This window comes from Physeter macrocephalus, chromosome 6, assembly GCF_002837175.3.
Source record: "Physeter macrocephalus isolate SW-GA chromosome 6, ASM283717v5, whole genome shotgun sequence".
NCBI lineage: Eukaryota > Metazoa > Chordata > Mammalia > Artiodactyla > Physeteridae > Physeter > Physeter macrocephalus.
Genome location: NC_041219.1, coordinates 1,368,456 through 1,377,352, shown reverse-complemented (window position 1 = coordinate 1,377,352; position 8,897 = coordinate 1,368,456).

The following is an 8,897-nucleotide window of genomic DNA, read 5'->3' as shown; positions in this document are numbered from 1 at the left end:
ACCCATAAAATCACCACCCACTAGCGATTCTGACTTAACATGTCTGGGTGGGAACAGGACATCAGGATTTTTAAAAATTTCTTAGGGACTGTAATATGTAACCATAGTTTAGAAGACCTGTACCTTGATAATTGATATCCTCCATTAGCAATTATTCAGGAGACTGAAATTGATGAAGTGTTACAGTCTGAAAGGGATTTAAAACATCATCTAAACCAACCCTTATTTTGGAGAGGGGAACACTGAGGCCTGGCAAATTCCTTGTAACAGCTTCTTTATTTTCTTATTTTGGTGACAAATAGAGGAAATGAGACCAGGGGATCTCCTTCCTCCCCTCTCACATGCACTCAGTTCTCAACCATTTTTTGCCACATATGCACAAAGTTCTACAGCCACCATCTCCCTATTCAGTGAGTGGGATTTTACATTCTTAATGAGGATTAAGACAAAAGCTACCATTTGATGATTGCTTTTGCTACATGGGGCATTGCCTCACCTCACCATAACTCTATTATAACATAGGTATTATTCTATTCCCATTTTATAGATAAGGAAACTGAGCCTCAAATAACTTGCCCAAGGGTAGGCAGCTAGAAATGGTAGAACTGGGCTATGAAACTACATCTACCCAACTCCAAGGTGCTCTACCCTGAGCAAACCCACAGTGCAAAATCCTGATTGTTATTATTTTAGAGATGAGATCTCAGAAGAGCTTCCGCAAATATCTTCATTTCCTTAAGTACTGCCAAGACAGCAGGAAGGGGAAGAATAGCAATTCAACGGGGAAATGAGAAAAATCAAGCTCTTGATACCAAGGGTAAATGCTTTGCTGAACAAATACCATAAACAAACTACATGGGTCTTTACTTGTAGAACAAAAGTACAGTTGGGGGCACTCGGCCTTCATGGAAAGAGCCTTTGCCATGATCCCAAACAAGCCACTCGGGCATGGCTAGGACTTGCCGTGATCCCAAGCAAGCCACTCGAGCATGGCTAGGACTGATGTTCTTTGACGTGTGCTACAGGTCTCACCTATCCATTTGCACACGCTCCTCAATCTTCTTGGAACTCCCTGCCCCTCCTCCTCCTTCACGTGGCTCACTCCTGCTCATCTTTCAAGACTGCACCATCATTCAGTGTACCCGGGCCTCTCTGACCTCTGAAGGATGGATTACATAGTCCTCTTTTGTGCATCCATAACATCCAGTGACACTGCACTCAAAACACACAAGGTTGACTTGTCTGTCTGCTTTTCTGCCTGTCACCAAAACACTGGTTCCTTGAGGTAAGGCCTGTGTAGACCAGTGCTTAGCCCATTCCCCAGCATAGAGCAAGCACTTAAGAAACAGGTGTGGAAGGAATACACAAATAAACAATAAATGTGTACTCCTTACACATACGTGGATGGAATAAAGCATCCAAATGTATAGAATAGAGAAAATATGTTATAATTTTCACAGCTGGCATGAGAATCTTGGAAAGGGAAATAGTTTGGTCTGAAAAATAATTTTACCAAAGACTGGAGTGCACAGTGAGACCCTCTCCTCTCTCCCCATATTACCCCTCTCCCCTGGTGCAATGGACTGAACGTTTATGTCCCCCACCAAGTTCATACGTTGCAACCTATTCCCTCAACGCAATGGTATTTGGAGGTGGTGCCTGTGGGAGATGACTAGGTCATGAGGGTGGTGCCCTTATGAATGGGAGTAGTACCCTTATAATAGAGATCCCAGAGAGATCCCTCACCCCGTCTACCATGGGAGGTTATAGCAAAAAGATGGCTCTTTATGAACCAGGAAGCAGTTCTCACCAGACACTGAATCTGCCAACAACTTAATCTTGGACTTGCCAGCTTCCAAAACTTTGAGAAATAAATGTCTGTTTCTTATAAGCCATCCAATCTATGGCACTTTGTTATAGCAGCCTGAACGGATTAATACACCTGGTTAGGTCCTATATGTTGGCTAGAACCAAAGTTAATGAGAATTGGATTATTGTGTATTTAAAGAGGAATGCATTTTTGAAGTTTCACAGGCAATCCAGGAGGAAGGAGTGAGGAGGAGATGAGAGAAACAAGTGAGATGATGGAAGTCTACATACTATGCAACATGGTAACTCCTATTGACACTCTGAAATTATTTTTAAAAACACTACATTCATGAATTCTTAATGCAAGTGGTTTTAAAATTTTATAGATTTAAAGTCTAGGCCAAGTTTCACATTGGAGTAGATGTGAAGTGAGATGGAGATAGCCCATTAGGACAAAAGAGCCAAATACAGTGATTCATCAGCTTCCTCTAATGGTCTCATCTGAAAATCAGAGCAGTGAATAAACTGCTGTCTTAAGCACTGACAACACCAACACCCAGAAGGTGACAAGCAACAAAGCAGCTGCTGAAGCGAACCGACAAATGAGATGTGGCTACAGTTAACTACACCAGTACAAATAATAGGTTTACAGCTTATGTTATAGGTTCAATACAGTTAAATCTGGCCATTCAGATGCTCCAATGTACTATAATGCCCTGGGGCAGCCTAGCACTCACAACCAGGTCTCCTCCATTTCCTAAGTCACTGTGCCATCAAGATGGCCTTGGCTACCACGTGGAACACAACAGTCCAAGTCCTTCTACACGGGTGACTACAAATGCCCACTGGTTGGAGGTGAGAAGAGGAAAGGCAGGACAGCTCAGACACGTCCTGCTATGCAGGATGGATTCAGAACTGGGGTGGGGTCCCAGACACAGGAAAATGAGAATGACTGTAGACAGTCAGGCAGCTACTGAACTCTGGCTAAATAACCGGTTCTTTGAATACATGACTAAGTAACATCTGCTATTCTTGGAAACCGCCTACTTCCCAGAGGTCTGCAACCTGACCACAACCAATAAATAAAATCAATTGTGAGACCAGATGCCTTCCGTCTCCATTGACTCCTTAGGCCTATAATTAAATAATGAGGACAGAGATATGAGCTATGTTAGACAGAGGGCTTAAAGAAATGAAACGTGGCAGCATTTATTTTCTAGAGAACAAATGCCTTGAAGCTAGTGCCTGATCATATTAATATTTCATTTTTATGTTTCTCTTGCAAATGATCCCCCGGCCCTTTCCCGTATCACAGAATTCTCAGGCTTCAGAAGTCATGTGTCAAAAAATGTTTTTAAATACACATTCTTATAAAAACCTATTTCTCCTCTGCAAGAGGGGAGGGTTAAAAACACCCAGCATCCAAAAAAAAAAAAAAATTACCAACAAGCCTTTAATTCGGCACATGTCCTTCCTATGATTTAAACTCATCAAACCACAGCCATCTCTGGATAAATTTAGAATCAGACATAACAAAAACAAGACATATAGAAGACTACAGGGACAATCTTCAGAGAAGATAAAACATAATGTAATAATAAATGTATATAGAAACTGTGCAACTGTAGATATACCTAGGGCAATCTATTAACGCAAATACTGGGAATAGATATGGCATAAAAGTTGAATAATGTTTTCTTAAAACAAGGCAGTGTTTTCACAAAGCACCTTTCATCAAGCAATTGCACAGCTTCAGAAAGCACTGGAGAATGGGAAAATACTCCCCAAATCCAATAAAGTTCACTTGTAGCACTGAAAATTGCCACCAAGAAATGGGACATTCAGGGACAGAATTTTGGATCAAACTACTATGTTATTATATCACTATTTAGAAATGGAAAACTCAGTTGTGCCACTGAATGGTCTGCTTGTTCGTGAATTACTAAAAGGCTTTGAAAGAATCCATGAAAACTTTCTTCTCAGATCCCCTCTCACTCGGATAAGGTGCTCTCTGTACTTTGCACTCAAGATACATGTCCTTCCGATGCAAATTGTTCTGTCTAGAAATGCCTGTGCAAATGTATTTTCTGGCAAGGCACAGGATTACAGCGTTTACTTTAAGCTTAGCACAATAGTGATTTTTATACGGTGATAAGAGTTTCCAGAAGTGGGTCTCAGGGGGAGACTTCGTGTTTTTGGTGGTGTTGACTTAAATTGCACACTCTGTGTTTTTTAAAAGCCAAACTCATTCACCGGTAAATACGCTAGAAAGTGAGGTGATGTATCAGTGAAATCATGCCCCACCTCCTAGCTGATACTAACCAGTACACACTCTAAAAGACCACAGCAAAAAGAGACGCTCAGGCTTGAGGAAATTAAGTGGTAGGAGACATGAGGATGCAGGGAAGGATCAAGACAACTATCTCTGGCCCCAGTCAGGTTTTGAAAGGAGCTGATAAAGGTAAGTTTTACCTCCCCTCTGGAATTAAGAAACTGAAAACTCCTTCTGGTCTTGTAGGTTTCTTTTGAACAGAGTTAGGAATTTAACCATGATCCAGGTCCCATCTGGGGCTACTGCCTCCAGGATCAAGTTCTGTATCAGGAACACCATATATATGTCTTCAGCACAACCTCCCAGGCAGATGGAAATCAGAAGGCATCCACCACCTGAATCCTACATCCTCTTGTGTACACCTATCCCTTGGGTGGGACAGGCTGGGCAGCAACTCTGGACCCCGCATTTAAGGGGTGGGTGGGCAGGAAGCTTTAGGGCACTGCACCATATCCTCTTTTCTGAATATCACTAACATCCTTTGCAAATTTTTGGTCCCAAGAGGGCTCTGAAAAATGGTGACGGAGTGGACTCCTTTCGGGTGAGATTCTTCAGGGTGAACTCCACACAGGTTTTGTTACTCCAAGCCCAGAACCTTCCTCCAAGGTATGACCCTGCTTTAGTCTACATTCCAGTGGCAGCTTCCTCTGGAGTCCTGGGAACCCAGAAGGAAGTTGTGGGAGACCCTGCAGTAACAGGGGGAATTGCTCCACCTCCAGGAATGGGTCTTGTGGGTCCTCAAGAGGGAGGGACACTCCAGAAATGCACAGGATATAGGTAAGTGTTTTGTCTTTCATGGGAAGCAGTTTTAATGTGTCCTCAGAGACTTTATCTCTGAACATATTTCTAAATCTAACATTAATCAAATTGATGCCTCAAGCCATCCTCTGGGTTGATGACTACTTAGATTTATTTTTTCCCAGGGAGTCACTCTCAGAAGAATTCACCAGTGCCAATAATCAGTGAGCAACTGGATATAAGCCCAGGGATGAAAATGTTAGAGAAACTTTTATTCTGTGTCTTCCTCCTCCTCCCTTAGCTCTAGGCTCATTGAGGCTGTGTTTCTATAATGCAGGATGCTGGCCTTTGATTTTTCTTTTGGAAACTGCAAATTAAAATTTTTGAGGGCCAATGGGAAGAACAAGAAAAAAAGACAGAATCCCAGTGGTGCCAGAAAGGCTTGGGGGCACATAAACCTCCAGGCTGGTATTGCCCAGAAGCTAAAAGAAATCATAATAAGACTTAGTGTCTTTTCATCTTCAAAGTCCTTCTAAATCATTCATCCTCACCATGCTACTGTAATCATGCGATTTGGCAGATGAAATAGACCTTTCATCTCTGGATCCCAAAGCCCTCTATAAATGCCAATTAATCCTTACAACTGGTCTGTGAGGCAATGGAATATCAGCTAACCTACTCGGTACAGAGAGAGGTTAAGAGATTTGGTCCAACCCACATAGCAAACTGGCAGAAGAAGTAAGTTGAGAACTTGGTCTAGAGATTCTATTCCTGGGTCTGGAATCTGTGGCTGAAAGCCAAATCTGTATGTAAAGTGCCCACATCATAGTTGGCACATAGTTGGTGCTTAGGTAACAGTTTTTGAATGAATGAATAAGTCAGATGTCCATATCTTCAAATGTCTGACAAACGTGTCTGAGCGCCACTAACATCTTCAACTCAGGTTCAAATTTCCTCTCTAAACTGCCTTGGATTCTTGGGTTTCCAGTCACTCATTCTCCAACCAGAACGTTCACCCACTATAGTAGAGGCCCCTTCTAAGCTTTGGAGATAGTGGGAATGAGACAGGCAGCAACCTTTTCTCAAGGAATTTACATCCAGAGAAAATGAGGCATATAATCACCAAGAAGACAAATAATATTAGAGACAGTAAGTGGGGTGATGTGACAGGAAATAAAAACCAATCACTGAAGACCAAAGGCTCATCCAGTTGCCACTATAGGTGCATGGCAAGAATTTTATGCCAGGGTCTAGGACACTATAAGAATTTTGGGGCTTCCCTGGTGGCGCAGTGGTTGCGCGTCTGCCTGCCGATGCGGGGGAACCGGGTTCGCGCCCCGGTCTGGGAGGATCCCACGTGCCGCGGAGCGGCTGGGCCCGTGAACCATGGCCGCTGGGCCTGCGCGTCCGGAGAGGGAGAGGGAGAGGCCACAGCAGAGGGAGGCCCGCATACCACAAAAAAAAAAAAAAAAAAAAAAGAAGAATTTTGCAATATTCTAGCAACTTAGAGAATGAAATTCTGATTTGCTTCTATTCCCCTACAATTGACAGCAAAACCCTTAAGTAAAAAAAAAAGCCCAGGGGCTTCCCTGGTGGCGCAGTGGTTGCGCGTCCGCCTGCCGATGCAGGGGAGCCGGGTTCGCGCCCCGGTCCGGGAGGATCCCGCGTGCCGCGGAGCGGCTGGGCCCGTGGGCCATGGCCGCTGAGCCTGCGCGTCCGGAGCCTGTGCTCCGCAACGGGAGAGGCCACAGCACAGGGAGGCCCGCATACCAAAAAAAAAAAAAAAAAAGCCCAATCATTTGCCTTCAGGGTTGATGGGGAAGAGGCAAGCTTATGGTTTTGTGTTTCGAGGAGTCCAGGAATAGAGTGGATGATGGCAGCTTCCCTGCCTGGGGCAGGGGACAAGGCTGGTCCCCAGAGGCAGCCTGCACCTGAGTGGTCACCCAGGGCATAACATTAGAAAGATCCCTGTGTCCCAACACAGACAGGCCACCTCATTTATTTCACTTATCTATTCATTCATTTTATACTTATTGAGTATCTATTATGTGTCATGTTCCAGGCTCACCTCTCCTCTTGGTGACCCCACCAGAACCCAGGCCAGCAATGACCCATCCCTCTAAGCTTTTTAAAAAACATATTTTTCATCATTATTATGAAATGATTTTTAGCTCAGTAACAATGAAAAATGGGGCAAATACAGACAAATGATTGGTAATTTTCAAAGTGAACTACTCAACACCAACTGTGTTTTTTTCTTTTTCTTTAACAGATTTTTTAGAGAAGTTTTAAGGTTACAAAAAAATTGATCAGAAAATAACAGAGTTCCCACATACTCGCTTTTCTCCCTCTCTCTCTACCCTTGGTCACTCCTGCAAATGTGCCTGCCTGCTTCCATAAAGGACTAGAGAGACCACTAAGTGCATTAACCCCGTGCTTTTTCCATTCCTCCAACTGCACAAAAAACACTTAAATGTTGAAAGAACTCGGGTTACAGAAAATCTAGCTCTTGCTTTTCTGCCTCAGACTTCAGAGCCAGTTGCATCCAAATAAATGTCAATTCATGCTTCTTGGCCCTAAGGTGGCATTACTACAGAAGCACACCTCAACAGCCCTCGCAGGACTCTGGATTTCATCTTAAACTACTTCTCCCCCATCCTGAGTTTGACTTAGTGGGATGGAAGAAGAGAAGGGGAGGACTGGCCCTCAGAGTTGGCCCTCCTGCAGTAGTCCCAGCAGTACCTAGAGGTCTGCAGGGATGGTGGACTCAAAAGTGTTTTCATTTATCTCAAGGTACATGAGAACACCCCAAGGCCCTTGGCAGCTCTGTAAAGAGGAATTCTTTAGTCCTGTGTTCTCTATCTTCCTATTGCTTCTCTAGGTCATTGTAGTTTCTTCTCTGAACATACCCAAGTGGGTTTAAATTCCAGCAAACTCATGTACTGTAATTCTGATTTAGCCAAAGGCAGCAGAGATTTTCCTCACTGCTATACATAGGGTGTTCACTTCTCTTTATTTCCATTGAATCATGGAAATACCAGTGCAGAGTAAGCCCAAAAGTAGACAGTAGAAGGAAAAGGTGAATTTAAAGGCTGAGAAGATCCTCAAATCAAATACTTTTTCTCTATAAGTGAGGGTTCATGGAACAGATTCTCCTGAACTCACCTTTCTAAGAATATGGTGGTCAGCTCCAAGACCTCTAAGAAAATCAGCAACCATTCAGGCACTCCAGTAAGGTATTCATAGATCAGCTGAAAACACTGAAGGGTCCATCCTTAGACAGCATTTAATCCAGTCTCCTGAGGGACTTGCTGATGAAGCATTTAAAGCCCCAAACAGTGAAGGGGTCAAGCCTCTGTCAGTCACATAGTCAGGATGAGCTAGAATCTGAATGTCCATACTCTTCCCAAGGCGATGAGCTACACTCATCATGCACAGATATTGGTCCCTAACACACATATTTAAAATCTACTGTTTAGAGTTTAAGGTCACCTTAATCATCTACAGATGGAAAATGAAAAGGGATCGTTGGTGAGCCAGATAAGGTCATGTCCAAAACCCCAAAACCAAGCTGGAGAGAAGATGGCACGGCCAGTCCCAGGAAACTGAGTGTGGCCCTTTCTCCCAGACACTTTCATGCACTCCAAGCAAAATCCTCAGTTTCACACATGTGGCCAGTGAGACAATGAGCTATTCAGTAGAGATCCTCAGGGCAACCAGTTGAGGTTAAAAAAAAAAAAAAAAAAAAAGCCTCAGTGGCTGAGCAACAGAAGCTTTCTTCTATATTCTCTGGGCTGGAAGCCAGGTTTCCCCATCCTGTTCTATCCACTGCTGAATTTAAATAATGGTGATAGCTACAATTTGTTGGGTGCAAGGTGTTGGACTATGTGATTTTCTTTTTTTTTTTTTTAACATCTTTATTGGAGTATAATTGCTTTACAATGGTGTGTTAGTTTCTGCTTTATAACAAAGTGAATCAGCTACACATATACATATATCCCCATATCTCTTCCCTCTT